This window comes from Staurois parvus, unplaced genomic scaffold (assembly GCF_062004578.1).
Source record: "Staurois parvus isolate SC_StPar_1 unplaced genomic scaffold, SC_StPar_1.0 ptg000050l, whole genome shotgun sequence".
NCBI lineage: Eukaryota > Metazoa > Chordata > Amphibia > Anura > Ranidae > Staurois > Staurois parvus.
In genome coordinates this window covers 1,095,449-1,117,689 of record NW_028317846.1, presented here as the reverse complement: position 1 = coordinate 1,117,689, position 22,241 = coordinate 1,095,449, and positions in this window count along the sequence as shown.

Below are 22,241 nucleotides of genomic sequence, written 5' to 3'. Positions count from 1 at the left end.
ATTAATAATATAAATGGATTGCCAATTGTCTGGATATAACTATTTAAACTGTTTTTATTGGCCAGCTATTCCCCTAAGCATGTTTGAAGTCAATTTATCATTAAAAGTTACATGAATTGAAATTAATAAAATATTCTGATTTGATCATAATACAGGCTTGGCAAAAAAGACAATCAGGGGAGTTCAAAACAACACTTCTCTGGCAGTTGTGGCTGCCATCTTTCTTGGCCTACCTGACCGTGGCTTGGTATCAATAGACTCTGAATTGTCCACTTCTTAATAAGTGATTGAACAGTACTGACTGGCATGTTCAAGGCTTTGGACATCTTTTCATATCCTTTTCCATCTTTACAAAGTTCTATTACCTTGTTAAGCAGGTCTAATGGCAGTTCTTTTCTGCTCCCCATGGCTCAGTATCTAGCCTGCTCAGTACATCAAGATGAGAGTTAACAAACTCATTGATTATTTATACACAGACACACATTGCAATTTAAAAACCCACAGATGTGAGAAATTAACCTTTAATTGCCATTTTAACCTGTGTGTGTCACCTTGTGTGTCTGTACCAAGGTCAAATATTCCAGGGTATGTAAATGTTTGATCAGGGCCATTTGGGTGATTTCTGTTATCAATATGATTTAAAAAGGAACCAACTATGTGATAATAAATGGCTTCATATGATCATTATCCTTAAATAAAAGATAGTTTGTTTGCCTGATCAGTCATATTTTCAATATAAATGGCCACATTTCATGATTTATGCTGGGATATGCAAACTTTTGAGCACAGCTGTATATTGTGACAGCTTCCCGCACACAGCTCTATCCCCAGCCCATTTAGCTGATGGCCAGGAAAGCAAAATGTAAACAAAAGGCCTGATGTCATTGCACAATTATGGGCAATGTCTATGTTGTGGAAATGACATGTCATTGAGGGGGTGGAGCTTGATGGGGAATTGAGAAACTAGTTCAACATCAGGTCCACATCACTTTTGATTGACAGGGCAGTTGTCGGATTTTAAACCTGCTATTGGACTAAATAGCAGCTATGGATCCGCCCATTCTCTGTTCTGTCAATCAAAAGTGAAGCAGACCTGATGGGGAACTCTTTTCTCATTTCCCCATCAGGATCCACCTACCACTAGTATAAAATTCCTTGGACATGCAACTGTCAGTGTGATGGATGCTGCGGCCTCTACAAAAATTGGGTCAAAGCATCAACACTTTTGGTGCTGAGCCTCAACTATATTCTAAAGGGTGTCTACAGCATTCTTTATGAATTTTCCGGATTGTCTTTAGCTACCAGGTGCATTGTTGGTGGTTGACGCTATTAGAAGTTGTAAAGAGTCTTTTGCTTTTAATCATATAGGCCTTAATATGATAGGTAAATATGGCTGTTCCGTTATATACATATAAAATTTAATTATAAATGATACATAAAGTTCTTTAAAACATTATAAACATATAGCCTTTTTAATTTTGGTGAATAATATCAGCTAAGTATACTGTATATAATGTTAGCAAAATGTGTTGACGTGTGTCTAAAACCAAGACTTTTTTTTGTTTTGGATGAGGGGCTTGAAACCCTTGACAGATTATGGAACACTTCATGAAACGAGACAGAGGGCCAAAATTCCTCCCATATTCTCCATTTTGTGACAGGACAAATTCAAATCCTGGATTCTTTCCCTTTTTTGATTACTCGCAGGAGTGTTAATAGGTTTTTATACTTTTTGGATGTTTGTTGCCCGCTAGCCTCTATCTCTGTTACTATTAACTGCTTTGCCTGGACCTCTCAAAAATTAATTATGAGAAAATTGGCCAGTCTTTCAATGCTGGTCCTGAGGAAGTGGATTTTTATTGCTTTCTGTGCCCCATTTTGGAGATTCACTCTATTAGCTTTGGTGATCATTGTCACCAGGACTGAATATATGGGAAAAAACAAATCTGATCAGCAGAGGATCTGCCCACTGATCCCCTGCTGATCAGAGCAGAGCGGGTAGATGACAGGTCTGTGTCCGCTCAGTTTCTGTATGTCCATGGATGCAGACACAGCCCACTCTGCTCTATAGGTGACCAGGTGTATACGGACTCCTACACCACTTGTCCTCTTACACCCAACTACCATCCGATCCATCTAGATGAAGAGGACAGTTCCCCTTTCATATTTTTTAGTGGATTGGATGGAGCTGGAGGTAGGCGGATGGAAACAGAAACAAATCTGTTTACCGCATGCTAGTCTAAAGGGGTGAATGGAGGGTCTGATCAGGTCCACCTGAAAACTGACAGGACCCTGCATGTGAAAAGGGCCTTAAAATTACCTGTCTCCAATCCATTGAGCAGCACCACACAGCCTCTGGTCAGATTGTAAAATGTACTGTCAGGTCTGTGTGTATACCTTCATTTCCATTCAAAGAAGAGAGTTCATACATCATACTCCATTATAGCATCATAGGATTGAATGAGGATTGCAGCACATATGGGGGTGGGGGGGAGAAGGGAAAAGAATTTAAAAGAAGGCTACCATTTTGACATTTTCTGATTTTGGGGGGTCTAGCCCTATGTACATGGGAGCTGCATTATTGCCAGATTTTAAAAAGCTGCATATTTGAGGACCAAAATGGTCACACAACTTACTATTTTCTAGCTGTGTGCTGTCACCTTTAATGCTGTTTACATATTTGTATTTGGCTACACAAAGGATACAGGTTAAGCACAACATATACCAATACTATAAGATAAGTCAAGTGATAAGGCTTCTCTTTGTGAATCATATTCCATCCATATCTTACCATAATAGCCTTAAGAGGTTATTTAAGTGAGCATTGTAGGCAAGTAAGAAAAGTGAAAACTGAGATCCTATTTTTTCGGGGGGGGGGGGGGGGGGCACACCAAAAAAACAGGTTTCCAGCTTCTTATTATGTTCAGTTCTATGCTGCAGCTATTGAATATGTGTATTTTTTTCATCTGTGGATCATGTCATTTAGATATAGTATGGCACCCAGCAGGATTTGGAACAACTTGTTCAGTGTCTTAATGGAAATCAGTTTAACTTGAAGTTTACATTACAAACACAGCAGCATTCTATTATGTTTTTGGCGTTAACAACTACAATGGAAGGGAAATGGGCTCCACAATTTCTTACAAACTAAGACACATTGCTATAATATCGTTATGCCAACCTTGGCATATTATCCATGGTATTTATTACTAACAGCATTTGCATCTACCACAACATTTTTTACTTTAACAGAATATAGTTCATCATGAACTACAGCATTGATATGGATGTAATTTAACAAAACATTGGACAAGTATTGGTATGCTGAAGCACTCAATCCAAAATTACCTTAGCTCTTATTTCAAAGACACTTTAATTAAAGTATATCTAAAGCCATGAATGTTTTCACTTTGAATAGAGCAGAAAATTGAGGAAAGCTCTGTAGGTTTTTTTGTTTTTGTTTTTTACCATCTTTGTCTTATGGCAGACATTTCCCTTCAGTTTCTGCGTAGTAGTTACAACAGGAAGTGAGAGGAAAACTCTCCAATGTCAGAGGGTGGTTCAGGTTTTATATTTCTCCTGTTAGACAGATGTTACTGGAGTATCACCTTTAGAAGATTGCTTTTTTTATTGCTGCTCTGTCAACAACTGAAAATGTTGATATTTAAATAGAATTTCATCTTTTCCTAAGCCCCCAGAGACAATGGTCACCAGGACAAACAAAGAAAGTGACTCTCCCTAGTGAGGGCACAAGCAATAACAAACACCAGACAGTAGTTCTAATCCCTTCCTACTCTATCAAAACGTTAAAAAGGGTTTGGGTTTAGCTGCAAATGTATCCAATTGCCATCCAGTGTATGTATATAAACATCCTGGAAGGCAAGTGGTTCTACCAGGAACATGGTTGCAGCTGCAGTCATGATCCTGGCTTTGTTTTTTTACAGCCGAAATTGCCTTTCCAGTTAAAGTGATCCATGTGACTTTATAGCCACTCAATCACTTTTACAGTGCTCAAGTAGGCCCCCCTGCAGCCTCCCGCCACTGTTCCTGGATTCTGCTGTTCTACTGGGGAGTCCAGGACTGTTGTAAGTGGTTGGGTTGACTGGCCATAGAGGAGATGGAGGAACATCTATTCCCTGATCTCTTCTGTGATAAATGGAGTCAGAAGCTATAAGGATTTTGTCACCTCTGGTTTCAGTGCTGTCTTTCTCTGGCTGTTACAACCAGGGGAACTGGAGTCTGAATAAACATGATCTGTTTTGAAGTTTGGGGGAGGTAGCAGGTGTCTAATCAACCCGTCACTGCCCAAAAGTATCACAAGAGGCTTATTCACCCTTTGTGATAGTAATAAAGTTAAATGAAAAAAAAAGTTTAAAAAAGTATAAAAAATACATTTAAATAAACTAAATATAAACAATTTAAAACAAAATTACCCCCCCCCCCCACCACCACTTACAAATGCAAACAAGCACATAGGCCCAGCATGCAGCATGAATGGTCATTGCACCACAAATGAGAGGTATTGTAGGGAATGTAGGAGTGAGAACAATAATTCTAATTCCATTAATTCTAAACTGGTAACCTGTAAAGAATTTTTAAGCATTGCCTGTGGAGAGTCTTAGATATCATAGTGTGTTGCCATTTTACAGGTGTGCACAAATCTTGCCATGTTTGGTATCTATTTACTAAACACAACATCATCTTTATATTTTTAAAAATTGGGTATTATTTTGTATTTGTGTCCACTTAAGTTTATTTTTTCCTGAAAATATTAATAAATGGCTGTACAAATATCTTGCAACATAACAAAATTGCAACACCCATCATTTTATTGTCTTGGACTTCTGCTTTTAGAAAATGTTTGGAAGTTCTAAGTAATTTATTTTGCAAAAAAAAAAAAAAAGGGAAAAGGGCTGTTTCTAACATGTACAGTTAGGTCCATATATATTTGGACACAGGCAATTTTAGTTTTTTTCAGCTATTTACCAAAACATATTCAAGCTATAGTTATATAATGGATATGGGCTGAAAGTGCACACTCTTAGGTTTAGTTTGAGGGTATGTGCATCCAAATTGGAGAAAGGGTTTAGGAATTACAGCTCTTAAGAGTAGCCATAAAAACCTGAAAAAAAACTAAAAGTGTGCCTGTGTCCAAATATATATGGACCTAACTGTATGTATGTTCAATCCAAATTGCCCCAGAAGGCAATTCATTGTAAATGTGGTAAATAATGTATGGGACAAACCACCAAGGAAATACACGGAAGGCACTTTAATACAGAAAGGAAGCACAGAATGTCTACTCTGAAGGAATGTTTTAGAAATCACAAAGCTCCTTTTGTACATTGTTTTTCCTTTATTAATATACACAGGGCTTTTAGAATACATGCATGCATGGGTGTGCAAACAAATTACAAACATTGGTCTTGTGTAGAATAAATGTGATAATTGTGCAGATAAAAATATATATGCACAGTTGATATAAAAGTACAGTATGTGAGCCATCGTACTTGTTTAAAGACTGGCAATTCTGCTCATTCTTTCTTTTGAGCCAATGATTCTTATCACACAGTATAGCATGTTATGACCTCATTTTACTTTACTGCAATTAGGTAAAACAGCTTGTTTAGCATTCAGCTTTCAGTAAAAGGGCTTCACTACACTGGCATCATCATCATCATAATCAAGGTACCTTTCTGCCAGTAAGATCCCACTATAGTAAGCATGTCATTCCAGGAATTACATTAGGCTAATATGAAGATACAGTCAAGTAGTTAAAGCGGAACTTCACTCTCTCAATCAACATTGACTATATGTAATCCTTATGCTGCTAGCATTAGTAAATATGAAAGCATATCATATGTACTTGTTTTAATCTTTATTTGTATATCTTCATTTACTTCCTTGTTGCCTAGGCAAATGATGTCATACACCCTAGGAGTCTTCAGGAGGGGAGGGAGGGTTTTCAGCTAAGGGCAGATGGATTCTAGGAAGTAACTGCTACATGAATAATCTGCCCTTACTCAAGATGGCCACGACCAGACATTCCAGGGGGTGTTTTTCAAAATGATTCCTCCCCATGGAGGAGATTGCTTTGAATATTAAAAATGAATTATATAGCATTTTTGGTTTGTGGTGCTCAGATGCAGTGAAGTCCCACTTTAAAGTGTATTCAAATCCAAAAAGTGAACACACTACAGCTTACCAGTCCATAGATGTGTTGATTTCATTAGTTTACTTTTTCATGTTTATTTTCCTTTGTTTTTAGGTGGTGATCCTACCAATAGTATATTCCTGTTTCAAGTTGACAACATCAGACTACTATATTATAAGTGAGCAGTGTTGTCACCCTAGGACAAGACGTGTGCTAGGACGACAGAACTACACATATATGAGTTGTACTTTAGTCAGCAGAGAGAAGTGGGAAGAATGCTTACTGAACATTTAGCAGGGACAGAGAGCACAGGAAGATATCAGCTTTGCTGTATTTCTGGCAGGATCAATGGTTTCAATAGTAAATTTAACAGACCAAAACAGAGCGAGTAAGAGAAGTTTTTAGTAAGCGTTTACATAGACTTCAAACTTGCAGTATTTAAAATACATTCATTAATTTTTAAATGAATTTGGGTTATATGTTGATCTTTATTAATCTTTCAGCTTTCCATGAAAAAAGTGACTACATCACTTTCCACAATCAGCATTTTAAAACACTATAATGAAGTGAAAATATTTTGCTATCAATATTACCAGTTGTTTTCTCAATCCTTGATTTGTCTTTTCTCTTAAAAAGTATGTTAGACAAAGACATTCATTGAGCGGATTAACTGGCATTGGTCCATGCTGAAAGGCGCAGAACCACAGCATGAAAGGAAAGGTAAGCATCACAGAACACTGTAGCAGCCCCTTATGATTCACTCTCTATTTTTAATAGGCTGATTCTGAAACTCATTAAAAATGTTAACACTTGTTGTTTTTCCAATTACTGTAACTCCCAGCAATATTTTTCTTAGTGCTCTTGTTTCTATGCTGATAATCACATTTCCCCTCTCTGAAATTCCTATATTGTAGCTTTTATATACAATGCATCTAATTATCTCTGAACTAAACCCAGCAATTACAATATCTCCTTATAAATGAGGCTGCAAAACAAGTAGGGCCTTCTCTTTATATAAATGCAATTGCAGGTGCAAATGTAACCCTATGTACACTTGTTTAAATGAGCAAGAATAGTAAAGATGGTTTCAATTTCAACTGTGGACTTCATTGGTGCCCCTCTGGCAGCTGAAATGTATAGATGATAATTATTGTAGTATTTAGGTTTTTATGTTACCACTCACCTTGAAAGAATCTCTTATCTTTGTGTGTCCCTGTTGCATAGTGGTGGGCTGTCACTTGGCATGTTGTGGCCATTTGGACATCTTTTTTGCTTCCTAAGAATACAGTTTTTAGGGAGCAGATACACCAACATTTTACTATGTATTCCTCACTCCTGAAGGACCTCTGGAAATAACCCAGGTCTCTCTTACCTGTTAAGAGGTTGCCAGCCCAGGTCACACCAACAAACACAACATCAGTCTAGAGGAGTCTTTTTGAAAGTTTATTGCATTACTTGAATACAGGTGGGTAGAGATATAAGGGCATAGGATACTCCAAAACACACGCAGGTATTATAGACTAGATTCTCAAGAAAAATCATTCAGTAGGAACCTTACATTGATATTAAAGTTTTTTTTTCTATTTTAAAATAGCAAACATGTCTATACTTTCCTGCTGTGTGCAGTGGTTTTGCACAGAGCAGCCCAGATCCTCCTCTTCTCAGGTCCCCTGCTGGTGTTCCTGGACTCTCCCCCCTGTCAGGTGTCCCCAAAGCAAGCAGCTTGCTATGGGGGCACCCGCTGTTCCATTTGTCCATTCACACACGGAGCAGCAGCTTGATCCCACCCCTCTCTTCTCATTGGCTCACTGACTGCTGAGCTCCCGATGCTGTCTCAGCAAATGAGGAGAGGGATTCCCAGGATTGCCGAGACTCCAGTGCACATCGCTGGATGGAAAGGGGGCTTAGGTGACTATTGGGGGGGGGGGGGGCTGGGGGAGATGCTGCACAGAGAAGGTTTTTTGCCTTCATGCCTAGAATGCAAGAAGGTAAAAAACCTTGAGCCTTTACGACCGCTTTAAGTATCGTAGGAGTTCCAGGAGATAGCCAGCTAATATAAAATTCTGTAAAACAGTCAAAGTCCTTGCAGCAACCTCTCTTGTCTTGCCCTCAAAGCACAGGCAAACCTGAAGCTCTAAGCAAAAGACAATGTCCAGGGAAAGCTCCCCAACCAGTTTCCCCGCAACACTAACTGGTGAAAAGGGTCCTTCACTAGCCCAACCACCTAAGGTAGTGTCCTTCAGCAGATTTTTTTCAGGCCCCCAGCCAAGCACATTCTGAGGCCTGATAGCAACAGCTTCTTCATTAACACAGGCTGCCTCCCAGGGGCAGATGCCCCAGGAGAGAGAGAGAGAGAGACTTCTGAACATGCCAAACAATTTTTATCTTCTCCCTGACCACACCTTTTGGGCCTACCAGGGGTTCGCTGAGGTTAGATAAATATTCATAACCTAGTTGCCAACCCTGCTACTTTATTTCTTGAAGCTTCTTTCAGAGGCAGGCAGGAGCAATCAACCACCAGGCTAAGTGAGACCAAAAACTAAATTTATCTGGTCTATAACAGGGTGCTACAACTATGTTGGTGATCTACTATAGTACAGTAAGTAAAAAAAGAGGTACTCAACTACTTCATTTCCCCCCAGAAAATAATGTACCACTTGACTGGTGCATTGGTCACATAATATATGCTAAAAAAGCTGAGCCACCCAATCAGTAGCTCTGCTTGAACTCTGGTCTAGCTCTTTAGCAGAGGTCACATTGCTTTATACTGTATTATAAAATGTTTTCATTGGTACTTTAGCCATATTTGAAGCTGGTAAAAGCTGGATTTCACTATTTCACATATAATGTATGTGCAGACTTTATTTTATCTTGTATATTGGCTTGTCTATTTAGCAGCAGAAAACAATGACTGTTCACCTGCTCTGCAATAGCTCTGCCACCCAAGTTCACCCCTGGAGTGCAAGACTTCACACTTGTCTTTATCAAAAATAAAAAAAAGAAATATCAGTACTATCAGGATTATCCTATATAAAAGCAGCCTTTGACATGCAGGAAAGTCTAACATCCTGTCAGGGCAGGAGCAGTGGAATGGGCAGGCAGGCCTAATGGCAGGGTCACGCACCAACTGACGACAACCACCACCCACAGACCGGAGTCCCTCAGGGCGCAGAGTCTAAGCCCCAGGCTGCCCTTCACCAGGGCCCCTGATGGTGGGGATGGACTTGACGCAGCCAGGGACCAGGTCGCGGCCCCCGAGTAACCCCAGCTGTGGTAATGGCCGCCGCCAATGGCGTATAGCTGGTAGGAACCAGATAAGAATGATAGCGTAGTCGGACAGGCCGGGTCGATAACAGCAGGACAGACAGTACAGAACGGTAGACAAGAATACACGGGTCACAATCCGGGTTCAGCAACGGGAGGTCAGATAAAGGGATAAGGCTGAGAATGATCTTAGACAAAGCAGAGTCAGTTTCCAGGAGAGCCACGAGAGTAGAACCAGAGCTTGCAACAACACTATCATACAGGACATGAATGCAAAGAGCAAGTGCAGACAACAGGCTTAAATGTGATCAACCACACCCCTCTGGGGGATGGACCGCAGAGGCCTGAAAGCATAAAAGGCTCCCACCATGCTTTGCAGAAACCCAAGATGGATGCCAGCACATGGAGCAGCATAACCTCTGGGAAAAGGTAGGACCTTGACACATCCACCCCACATAATCCTAGAATCAAGAGATGATTGATACAGAATGCCAAAGACAAGTAAACGTTAATAACATTTTTGTATTTATTTAAATAGAGATTTATTTCACTTTTTCAGCAATACATTGTTTTTTCTTAATTTCTCTAATGAAGAGACGAGTTGCAGTTTAATAGGACCACTTCCCCCTTTCCTTAACCCTAGTTACTGATTGGACAGTGAAGGAGCAGCAGCAAACTGAGGAGGTCATCTCTCTGCTTTTAATTCCTCTCCTCTCCTGTTCCTTTTCACATATTTGCATGCATTCATCATACTTGAATGGCTCCTAGCATTACCCCACCCTCTGCCAGTCTGAATACCAGTACTTATACTACCCGCATTAAAAAAGTACATTTTTTTAAATGAATATAGATCTGTATTAAAGTGAGTCATAAAATTTTATAACTGTTGGGAATGTAGTTTAAACTACTATTCTTAGTTTTACATATTGCAATCCTATAAAGAAAGCCAAACAGATGGTAACTAAATTATCTTTCACATTGTACTATAAGTGTGAAAAGCAGAGTACTTCTTACTACTCCTGTAAAATCGGCTTTTCCTGTAAACCTATAAAAGAGAAGGATATACCAGTCTGCTCAATACAGGGTTTTGCTAATACATCCCTCTATGTGCATTAAAGAGTGTGCACTCTTGTTTTTTTAATAGAAATGAAGAAAGCTTTTCCTGGCATAACAGCGGCACCACATCACTTTGCGAATCCGGGGAAAGAGTGCCAATTAAGAAATGTAACTTTTTGGAGTTTATAAAGGAATAGGCAGGAAGCCAAGCGTTTCATGTCCTTTATTTACATTTTTGTTGCCGCAGAAGTTATACTGGGATAAAATATAGTTTAACCTCTGCAAATGGGTGTTAGAGGACAAAGCAAGGAGACCCTAGAGAGCTTATGTAAGGATTAACTACAGGTGGCAGCCAAAAGTAATTAGTGCACTGCTAGGAAACAAAGCAGTACTCAGACAGCCCACTCATTATTTGGTGATGTCAAATTTTTTAATAGATAGATAAGCTCACCTTTTGACTAAAAATAAAAAATGCACTTTTTTTTACAGGTAAAAAAATGTGCATTTATTATTTTTTTGTTGCAGGAGCTTGTAAAGCATTGCACCAAGGTCTAGCAGATCACTGATTAGGTCAACAAGGTGTAGGTCAACTGAGAAACTGCACAAGAATATAACTAGTTATGGACTCAACCGGAATAAGGGATTTATTAAACTTGCAAGGATGGCTGATAGCTGATGTGTCACCAACCACTTGTATGCAAGGCTTACCAGAAAAAATATGACTCCCTGTTAAGAGTGGTCAATAATGCTTTTGTTATGGGACAACCAGAAAGGCAGGCAGTCGAAATCTTTCTCTGGATCCCCAAAAGAGAGATATTGATGGTCCTCCTATGCCAATCCCCAAATAAGGTGGTTTTAACAGCTCCAAATAAATTGTATGAGACCAAAGCTCGTGACATTAAACATGCAAAAAAAGATTGCTCTACATAGTGTAAAATCCTCAATAAAGAAGTTTATTATATGTAAAACTGCACTCGCATGGTAATGGACATGAGTCAGCATGTACAAACATAAGATCAAGTCTTTCCAGCATCCAAGATGGCCACCAGTCAGTCGTGCATGCGTGGTAGCTTGTGTACGTGGCTCTGCCCTACATGTTTCATCGCAAATGACGTCATCAGGGGCAGGGATTAACTGTGCAGCCAGAAAATACAACTGGAATCTAGGGAATGCCAAGACAGTTAGCTTGAATGGCATTTAAAGGGTGGTAAGGGATTCTGGGAGGGTGTTCAATCCAGATGAAGGAGGGACATATGGAGTTAATTTGTTGGAAATATTTCTGGGGTATTCAGCCCCAAATCCAATCGCTGTCCAAATCTTGTAGACTTTACCTTCCCAATATCTCCAAGATACGCCCGTTCTTAACCTCTGAAACTACTAAGCAATTTATTCACTCCCTGGTTATCTCTCGCCTTGACTATTGTAACTCCCTCCTCATTGGCCTACCTCATCACAGGCTATCCCCTCTTCAGTCAATCATGAATGCTACTGCCAGACTCATCCACCTTACTAACTGTTCCATATCTGCCACCCCTCTCTGCCAATCCCTCCACTGGCTCTCCATTGCCCAAAGGATAAAATTCAAAACACTAACAATAACATATAAAGCCATTTATAACTCTGCCCCAAATTACATCACCAATCTTGTATCCAAATATCACCCAAACTGTACTCTCCACTCCTCGCACCACCTCCTGCTCTCTAGCTCCCTTGTCTCCTCCTCCCATGCTCATCTCCAGGACATCTCCAGAGCCTTCCCCATCCTCTGGAATTCTCTACCCCAATTTTTCAGACTATCGCCTACTCTGCTCACTTTTAGGCAATATCTGTAAACCTATCTCTTCAGGGAAGCCTATCCTGCCTTCAGCTACTAATGAAATCTTCCCTTTCTTCTACCAGTCCATCCCCCACAGTTATTACGTTTTGTGCCACTAGCCCTTCCCTCTTAGATTGTAAGCTCCTAACCCTCTTGTATTGAGCTGTATTGTTGCTGTATTGTCTCCCATTATATTGTAAAGAGCTGAGTAAACTGTTGGTGCTATAGAAATCCTGTATAATAATAATAATATTGCACACTGAGAATTAGATAGGAATTGAGAAAAAAAGTGTATTCTGCACCTTCTTTTTAGTAGTAATGGACAATAATCCCTGGATAGTTTGCACAACTGTCTCTGGACTTTTCCGTTGTGGCCCAAACTACACAATTCCCAGGAATTCCACCTCTGTGGCAGATCCCTAGACTTTTGTCTCTGTTTACAGCCAATCCTATGTTCTCCATGTGCTGTGCCAGAAGGAGCAGTGCTTCAATTACATCCTTTTTAGTCTTAGAAATGATGATGTCGTTGATGTAGTAATACACAATGGTTTTCAAATTCAGGGTGCTTAGATCATGAGTGATTAGTCCATGAGAAAATGGTGAGTGAATGTATGTTTTTGAGGCATGGTGAAAGTGTACTGGTGGCCATCCCACACAAGGCAAACTGGTCCTGACACTTCAGCTTCCAGGTTTCATTGCCAAAGCTTCATTGAACAAGCTGAGGTTAGAAGCTGATTGGTTTCTATGCAGAAGGGAGTCTGATTTTGGACTCTCCAGCTTTAGTAAATAAACCCCTTGGAGTCTATTGGAACAAAAGGAAACATTTGGCAAATATATCACAGTATGATATTTTCCTGCCTCCTTTGCTCTTTTCTTAATGGTGGAGATCACATCAGGTGCAGCTGATTTCAATAGAGATGCCATCTTTTAATATTGGACTACTGGGGGGAGGGGAATAATCTTTAAAGTGATTTTAAAGGCCTAAATTAAAAAAAAGCAAAAAATCAAGCGTCTTTACTTACATGCTCTGTGCAGTGGTTTTTCACAGAGAAGCACAGATCCTCCTCTTGGCTCCCCCACTGGCGCTCCTGGCCCCTCCCTCTTGTTGGGTGCCCCCACAGCAAGCAGCTTGCTATGGGGGCAACCGAGCATGAACACTCCCCAGCCTCAACTTCGTGTGTCTATTTACACACGGAGCTGCAGCTCAGCCCCTCCTCGCCCCCTCTGTCTTCTTATTGGCTCACTGGCTGTGATTGACTGTTAATGATGTCTCAGCCAATGAAGAGAGTGAGTCCTGGGACAGCTGAGACTCTAGTGCACATCGCTGGATCGAGAGGGTGCTTAGATGAGATGCTGCACAGAGAAGTTTTTTACCTTCATGCATAGATTTTTACCTTCATGCATAGAATGCATGAAGGTAAAAAACCTTGAGCCTTTACAACCACTTTAAATTATGGACTACTGGTGTGAAATTATCTGTACATTGTGGACTGCTGGGGGTAAAATTATCTTTAAGTTAAAGGCTGGTGGAGGTGAAATTATCTTCAGATGATGAACTACTGGAGGTTAAATTATCTTTAAATTATGGACCACTGGGGTGAAATTACCTTGAAATCATAGCTGACGGGGAGTGACATTTCTAATTATGGCACATTGGAATTTTTGGACCCATCATATCTTCATAATTATGTTACGTTACCATCAACTCTTTACTTTTATTTTTAATTTCATCAAAAGTGTTTTAATGTTACCACAACTGTGATATATAAGAGGACTAAAAGCATTTTAGAGGAATAAACGTTCAGGGAATTTTAGATGAATAAACTTTCCGTTCAAACCGTGAAAGGCCCAAACTTGACTTCATTTTGTTAGCAAAACTCTCCACTTAATTCCTTTGTACTTGTAATCAATCATCATTATGCAACTAACAAAGAAAAAGTATCTTTGCAGTACTACAGAATACCAATCTCAAATCTTTGCTTCAGGACACACATTTACATGCACAGTTTTTATTCTACATCTACTACAAGTTTTTTTTGGAAGCTGCTAGGCTCAGATTTATTAATGAGCTCGTATTTTGAAGGTCATAAATCATTTAATTTATTACCATTGTAAAATCATGTTCAGAGACTGACTTGCCCTTTTTACTGATTTGTTTGTATATTTGTTTTTCTGCTGAGTTTTTTGCATTGTTTTTCTATTGATCCTGATACCCTCATTTACCTAACTCTTTCGAAGTCTTGGGACATCCAAATAGAGCTGCTTCATCCTCCCAGAAAGATAAGCCGCTCTAGTCTTATTTATACTCCATGACTCCAAACCAAAGTAGTGCTTGGTAGGTTGCCGTGGCAGTCCAAACTTTTTGTGGTTTTGTCTTTTGTGTCCTGCATTCATTGATGTGTGAAGACATCACCATATTATCTACTGACACTTTTGGATGTCCCATATCGTATCTATTTTCAGCTTTCCTACTCCAAACCCTCAATATCTTCAGATCTCCTGGATCATATACAGTAATTTTGCTAATTATTACAGCAAATTGGATCAACATGTGCAGCTTTGGCCCACAAAAAGTGCAAGTTACTGGTCAATATTAGTTTTTGTCATCGCTTATGCTTAAGAGTTATGGCTGTTTATTGAAGGAAAATGGTAGTGCTAGGGAATGTTTTAAATTAATTGTTAAGCAATCTCCAAAGGAACAGGTGAAAAACAGGGTAACAAATATTTACAGAAAATGAGTCAGGTAGTACTAGCTAAAAGAAAAATATGCTGTTTAAATATCTAACAAAGTACTATAATACATACTGTATCTACCTAATAAATCAAAACTTCTACCCAAACATTGAAAGATAACCTGGCTTAAATCAAGGTTTCTGGCAGTATAGAGAACTAGTGGCTGATGCATTATTTAGTTGCGGTCCATGGTTTCAACAAAGTCCTCATTCTGGCCCAGATCACACACATGGCCAGCTGTTCATCCATTCATTAACACAATGAAACAAACATTGAAAATGAAGCACCACACCACTGCTAAGAAGTCCAGATACAACTTTATTCCAATAAAAGGCAGGGGTGCAATCCAAAAAGTCAGTGGTAGACACTGATAATATTTTCACTATACTGAGAATCAATTAATGTATGCTTGAATTTTAGGGTCATAGCTTATCCAGTATGAGTTTTAACAATTTATGTAATAAAGTGTGTAATTTATTTTAATTGTAGTGTAGTCTTCTCTGTACCAGTAAAGTCTGACCAATTTTTTTTTCCTGTAAACCATTTTTGTACCATTGTTTCACCAACAAGTGAATCTGTAAGTTTCTGTTGCATTTTGTTTATGAACTTATACTACTGGCCATCACAACCCAGGGAACTAATTGTACATTGCTAGTATCTGCATGTTCTTTTCAACAATTGCCTGTATCTTGTTATTTTCTAACAAAAAAATATATTAAAAGTGAAAATGACTGGAGGGGGACACTGTGTGTGTTTGAAGGTGATACAGAAAGAGACATTCTGTGTGTCGACTTTCTGAATTAATGCTGAAAATTGCACAGATGAGTGAGCTGAGAGTTTGTGAATAAATATGGATATCTGGGCCATGAATCTCACTCCTGTTTCTTGGTGCTTGAACCTAGTGGCAGTACACACTTAATTTGCACTACAAAATGCTGAAGCTGATAAGAAAGTTTTGCACATACGGTTAATAATTCCACTGTGCGAAGGATGGGTCGGGTGAAACCAGAAGTGCTTTATTAGGAACGGCTGTAATAAACACAGAAAACCGTTAATGGCATGAGACTGGATGTTCATTGTAATCATGGTCCTCTATATATTACTAAACATTTCCATATACATTAATAAGTATTTCCATATGCATTAATAAACATCTTTAATCGCAATACTGAATATCTAGACCTCTGCAGATATGCTATTAACCTATTCTGCATAACAATAGTGTATTACAATAAAGAAATCACATTCCCTGTATCTTAGCGCCAAATCGCATACCTGCAATATACAGTATATTCACATTCATGCTGCGAGTAGTCTGATTGCATATTAGCAGCAGCGGCATTACCTGACCACAAGGGCATTGTCCTATTTATCACGTTAAACAGCGTCCTGCTTACCTGTAATAAACACAGAAAACTCTTAATGGCATGAGACCGGATGTTCATTGTAATCACGGTCCTGCCAGAAACAAAGTGTTAGACTTTCAGTTCCCCCCTTTCTGTGTCATTCTATTATAAACAGGATGTAGTTCTGCCATCTTGTGGTGATACAATAAAAATGCAATCACTAGTATATTCTATTGACAAAGATTGATTAGTTATATTAGGTATTAGGGGCTGCCTATTTTCTACACCTTTTACAAAAGCAACCTACTACCAGCGTTCAAAAGCCCACAGAAAATATTTTCAAACTTTTAATGAGGCAACTGATCATATTGTAGGCTTCTTCCAGGTTATTAAATCATAAAAATAAATATACCATTTGTTAGCGCAAGGTTTGTGCTGTTTTGTACCGTAAAAATTAACACAGATACAAATTTTTGTAAGAATTAGCACAAATGAATGGTGTATTTGTTACAGTATTTAATAACATTGGATGCAAAGTGATCAAATAAAAATAAACTGTTGCAATTAAAAAATCAAAGTAACATAATAATTTTACAGCACAAACTGGCACTGTTTTTTGGATGCTGTAGGGGGGCTAAGTGACCTTTGGTGACCTTTAATAAATTGTGAATAATGCAAAAACAATAAACATTATAACAGAGATTTAAACAGCACAAACGTGGCACTAACCAACCAGCCTGCTTTCGTGTCTTTTGGTTGTTGTAGGGGGGCTGAGTCACATTTTCTGACCTTTAATAAATCAATAATAATGCCAAAACAATAAAAGTCAGAGATTTTAATGGCACAAACCAGCACCCGGTATCAAATCTTTTTGACTGTTGTAGGGGGTCTGGGTGATGTCATTATCTGGAAAAAACAATTGTTATTAATTGTAAAAATAAAAGCAGCTCAAATTAAAATTTTTACGGCACAAAACAGCACAAACCTAGCACTAACAAATGGTATATTTGTTTTTAAGATTTAATTCCATAGGGTGCAAAGTGGGTGGGGTTTGATAAAATAAAAACAAGCTGTTATAAATAAAAAAGCATAACAGCACAAATAAAAATTTTAGCAGCACAAACGCAACACCAAGCAATCAGCCTGGTTTCGTGCCTTTTGACTGTTGTGGGGGGGGGGGGGGGGGGGCAGGGTGACCTTTGGTGATGTAAGTGCTGGTATCTTTCAGTTGTCTTTTAATCTCTGTCTCATAATCAGCATTGTTCATGAGTACAACATTTCCTCCCTTATCGCTTCTTTTAATAGTTATATTAGGGGCATTTTTTAACTCATTAAGAGCAATTCTTTCCAAATTTGAATAAATTGTCTGGTCCTGTTTTGTCCCAATCAATCTTTCTAAGATCAGAGTGGACCAATTCCAAGAATAGGCTCACCCACTTGTTTTCGCTAAGATTTGGCATTCTTTTTTATTTTATCTTTAGTCTTGTTTTCCTTCTCCATTTATGAGTTGGGACCTCATCATGGTCATCCTCATCTGATTCATTTTCTTTGAGTAGACTAATCAAGTCTTGGAGTGCTTGTGTCTCCATTTCATACATCTGTTTTTGATCTGATGGTGCACTATGTAAGGTTCTAAGTAAAACATTAATAGGTTTAAGTCCTTGAATACCTCAAACTCCTTCTTTGCATTCATTGGGGAAAAGGAGAGTCCCTTTTGTAAAAGTTTAACATGTCTAGGTGTTAATTGGGAGTCAGATTTATAACTTCCAAATCAGTCTTAACTTGAATTTTTGCATTTGAATTAGGCTTTTCTTTATGTTGGTCCTCTGACTCCTCGTTCGACCTAGAGTATTTGTTTTTATTGTATTCTGTTTTCCTCCTGTTTCTTTTACTTGGGTGGTCCCTTGGTTGATTTTCTGTTTTTCTGTCCCCCCGTTCTAAATCTGGTATTTCCTCTTCTAAAAAACTAACTGTGAACATTTGTGATTTACATTTATAGCCAATCCATATCTAAAATTGTTTCAGTGGAAGTATATATATATCTATATAGCTTTCATGGCTATATATGCCTTGCTATCATAAGGTAAAGACACCAATTAGGGTGTTACAGTCCGGATTGTTTTTTAATTGTTGCAATTGGCTAATATACATTTATTTCAGGTACTTATATAGCGCCATCCATTTACATAGCGCTTTACACATATATATATTGTACATTCACATCAGTCCCTAACCCTCAAGGGGTGTACAATCTAAGGTCCCTAACTGACATGCATACATACTCATACTAGGGCCAAATTAGACAGGAGCCAATTAACCTACCAGCATGTCTTTGGAGTGTGGGAGGAAACCGGAGTACCTGGAGGAAACCCACGCAGGCACAGGGAGAGCATGCAAACTCCAGGCAGGTGGTGCCATGGCTGGGATTTGAACCAACAACCCTAATACTGCCAGACGGAAGTGCTAACCATTTAGCCACTGTGCTGCCCCAACCATTTAGCCTCTCTGCTACATATATGTGTGTTCACTTGTGAAAGGTGTCTTGTCTAAAGTCTATTTTCACTAATCTGTTGATCTTGTCTTATTGATTATCATTCATAAAGTTTTGTATAATTTTCTAATAGCTACTTTACATGTGGGATTCAATACCTTCTTTTTAGCAGCCTGTCCTTTACAGCTGCGCTACTTTTTTTTACTCTTCCTCACCACCCTGCCTTGGTGATTGTAGGGATCTGTTGATGAGGCGTATCAGAATCTTGAGGCTGCCATTAAAATAAGGCAGTAATACCACTGCCAAATGTTTCACTTCCTGCTGCAACCAGAGGTTTGCCTCAGCAGACAGGTGAACAGTCTGTTTTGTCCTTCTGTTTGCCCACTGCCAAGCAGGCAAAATTTGGACAAAGCTCAGCTTTGGTCCAAATGCAAAGCTCTCCACTACCAAACAGTAACTGCATCTGATTGAATGCAGTCACTGTTCAGTTGTCAATTTTTCCCTTGGCTCCTTTGAATTTTCATTCAAAGTTTGTTACGTTTGGTGGTGCTGACAAAGCTGCCCACAGCTCCAATTTAGTCTGATTTAATAGGAAAGGACTGAAATTCAAGTTGTATATGGCCAGCATAAGTTGAACATTCCAGAAACAACAGAAGCATGTCATGTTTACACATTTGCCTTTCCTACCCCCTTTAGCCAATATGTATAAATTATCTTTGCAGGTGTAGAACTTACAATCACCAGTATTAGGTATGAATGAAACAATTTCAGGAGTCAAATCTTGCTCATTTTTTTCTGGCCTTTTTCAAGGACAGTTTGTAAGGACATGGGTACCTGGGTAACATGTATCAGTGCAAAAAAAATGTAAGAAAAGTACAATTTAACTGGAAGTCATTTAATGCAGCTTAAAGGGCACCTTAAAAGAAAATACTTTTGACCACTTCCTGCCCAGCCATTGTATAATTGTTTTTTTACATACTGTCACCAATCAGTGTCCATAACCACCACCACCCGCTCACAGTGTCCTTAACCTCCCTAGCGGTATGATTCCTTCCGATTTTTTGTGCTGAAAGCGGTACCATTTTTTCGCATGGAAATAGTTTTTTATTGTAGGCTGTAATTTTTAGGAAAATTTCCGCACAAATCATTATCACTCAATTCTGTAAGTGGTTCTGATTTACTATCGCTGTTCTCTAGCCGGTCTAAAACCGCTTTTGACGTAAAGGGACGCTTTTTGGACGCCATGGACTTTTCTAAGTTTCCAGGCAGAAAGAACAGACAAAATGCAGGCAGGGCACAGGACAAAGCACTAGGGACAATATGTATGTGAAATGGGATGAAACAGCAATGTTTTACTATTTAAAATTGAAAAAAAAAAATGACATTTTTTAAATTTTTTAAATTTCCCACCGCCGGCGGCGCCCGTACGTCCCGACGTCACGGGGATCGGAACACAGAAGCCGGATGCCGGCATCGGCCGGAGGAGATGGCCGGGGACGCTGCAGGGGACACATCGTGGGAACGAAGGACAAGGTAAGTGCTGCAGGGACCCCCAGAGCAGCGCCGCATGGTAAGTCCGAGTGTAGCTCGGGGTTACCGCTTGTGGTATAGAAATTCTACCCCGAGCTACACTCGGGAATACCGCCATGGAGGTTAATTACCGCAGCACTGGTTGCAGTGTTTATGCTCACACCATGCCAGTTGTATTTTCTCTAATCACTGCCACACCAATTACAGTATCCCTGATCACCACCACACCAGTCCCAAGTGTCCCTGATCACTGCTAGACCTGTCATATTGTCCTTAATCACCGCCACACCAGTTTCAGTGTCCCTGATCACCGCCACACCAGTTTCAGTGTCCCTGATCACCGCCACACCAGTTTCAGTTTCCCTGATTATCGCAACAGCATTCAGTGTCCCTGATCACTGCCACAGCAGTCAGAGTGTCACCATAAGGACTTATCCACATGTGCAATGCTCTCTGAAGAGCCATCCATGTTCAGATCACTCTTCAGAGAACATTTGACAGACAGTGAAGAGGCATTGTATCACTTCCTCACCTGCTTTAACCGCTTGGACTCTGCACAAGCAACCCTATTCACTTGAATAGGTCATGATCACCAGGCGTACGGGGGGATATAATTTCTGCCACAGCTGCAAAGCAAAGCATCTCAGCAGTGGCATGAGTACACCACCAGTTGCTCTGCTGCCTCTGCAGCTAATGGGGTTAGCAGTTGAGGGGCAGTAACCCCCCCCCCCCAACCTCACGTGTGAACGGGCCCTAACAGGGCAGCCAGTCACAGTTCTCAGATTACCACCACACCAGCCACAATGTTGCCAGACCAGTGTAGCTAAAATCAATGTTTCTGATTGCCACCACACTAAACCAGCAGCAAGCAACAGTTTTCATGACCACAGCCACACCTGTCGCAGTTTCACCACACCAGTCCCATATGGAAGACAAATATATATGAAATAGATTTTAAAAATATTCTTCCCAAATATATTGCCATATATTTGAAATACTACAATTTTTGCCATATTCAATATATTTCAAAATATATTTCAATAAATATAAATATATATATATTTATATATATATATATATATATATATATATATATGTACTGCATGTTGAAATGCGTTTTTATTACAAAGTATATGAAAAATATTTTTAAAAATACATTTCAAATATACTCTTTAAAAATACAAATCTACATTTTTGGAATGCATTTACAAAGATATGTAAAAATATATGTTAAAATTACTTTTTTATATGTAAAAAAAATCTGAAGAATATATTTAAACAATATATATTTTTAAAAATATATGGGAAGAACATTTTTAAAATATATATCAAACATATTTTTCTTCCATATGGGGTGTAAGCCAGCAATGGTTTCTTTGATTGTCACCACACCAATCCCAGGGCCACCAGACCAGTGTAAGTTAGCAGAAGTGTTCCTGATTGGGGAGTAGTGTGGCAGCAGTGTCACCAGACTAGTGTAAGCCAGCAAAAGTGTTCCTGATCACAGCTACACAAGTTCCTCTGTGACCAAGCCAGTGCAGCCAGCAACAGTGTTCCTGATCACTGCCACACACTTAGGGTTGCCATCTCATCCCTTTAAAACCAAACTCATATTAATTACACAGAAATTTGAGGCACATTTATTGCAAATAAGGCACCAAGTGAGTTTAATTACCACCTTAACCAGCCACAGAACCTGTGTAATCAGTATGTGTTCAGTTTTAAAGGGATGAGGTGACAACCCTGCACACACTGCCAGTGTTGCCTCTGTGTGCCACCTGTACTAACCCTGGCCTTTTTATTGACCATGTTTCTGCCTGTTGCCTGGACGAATCCTTTGCTTGTTGGTGA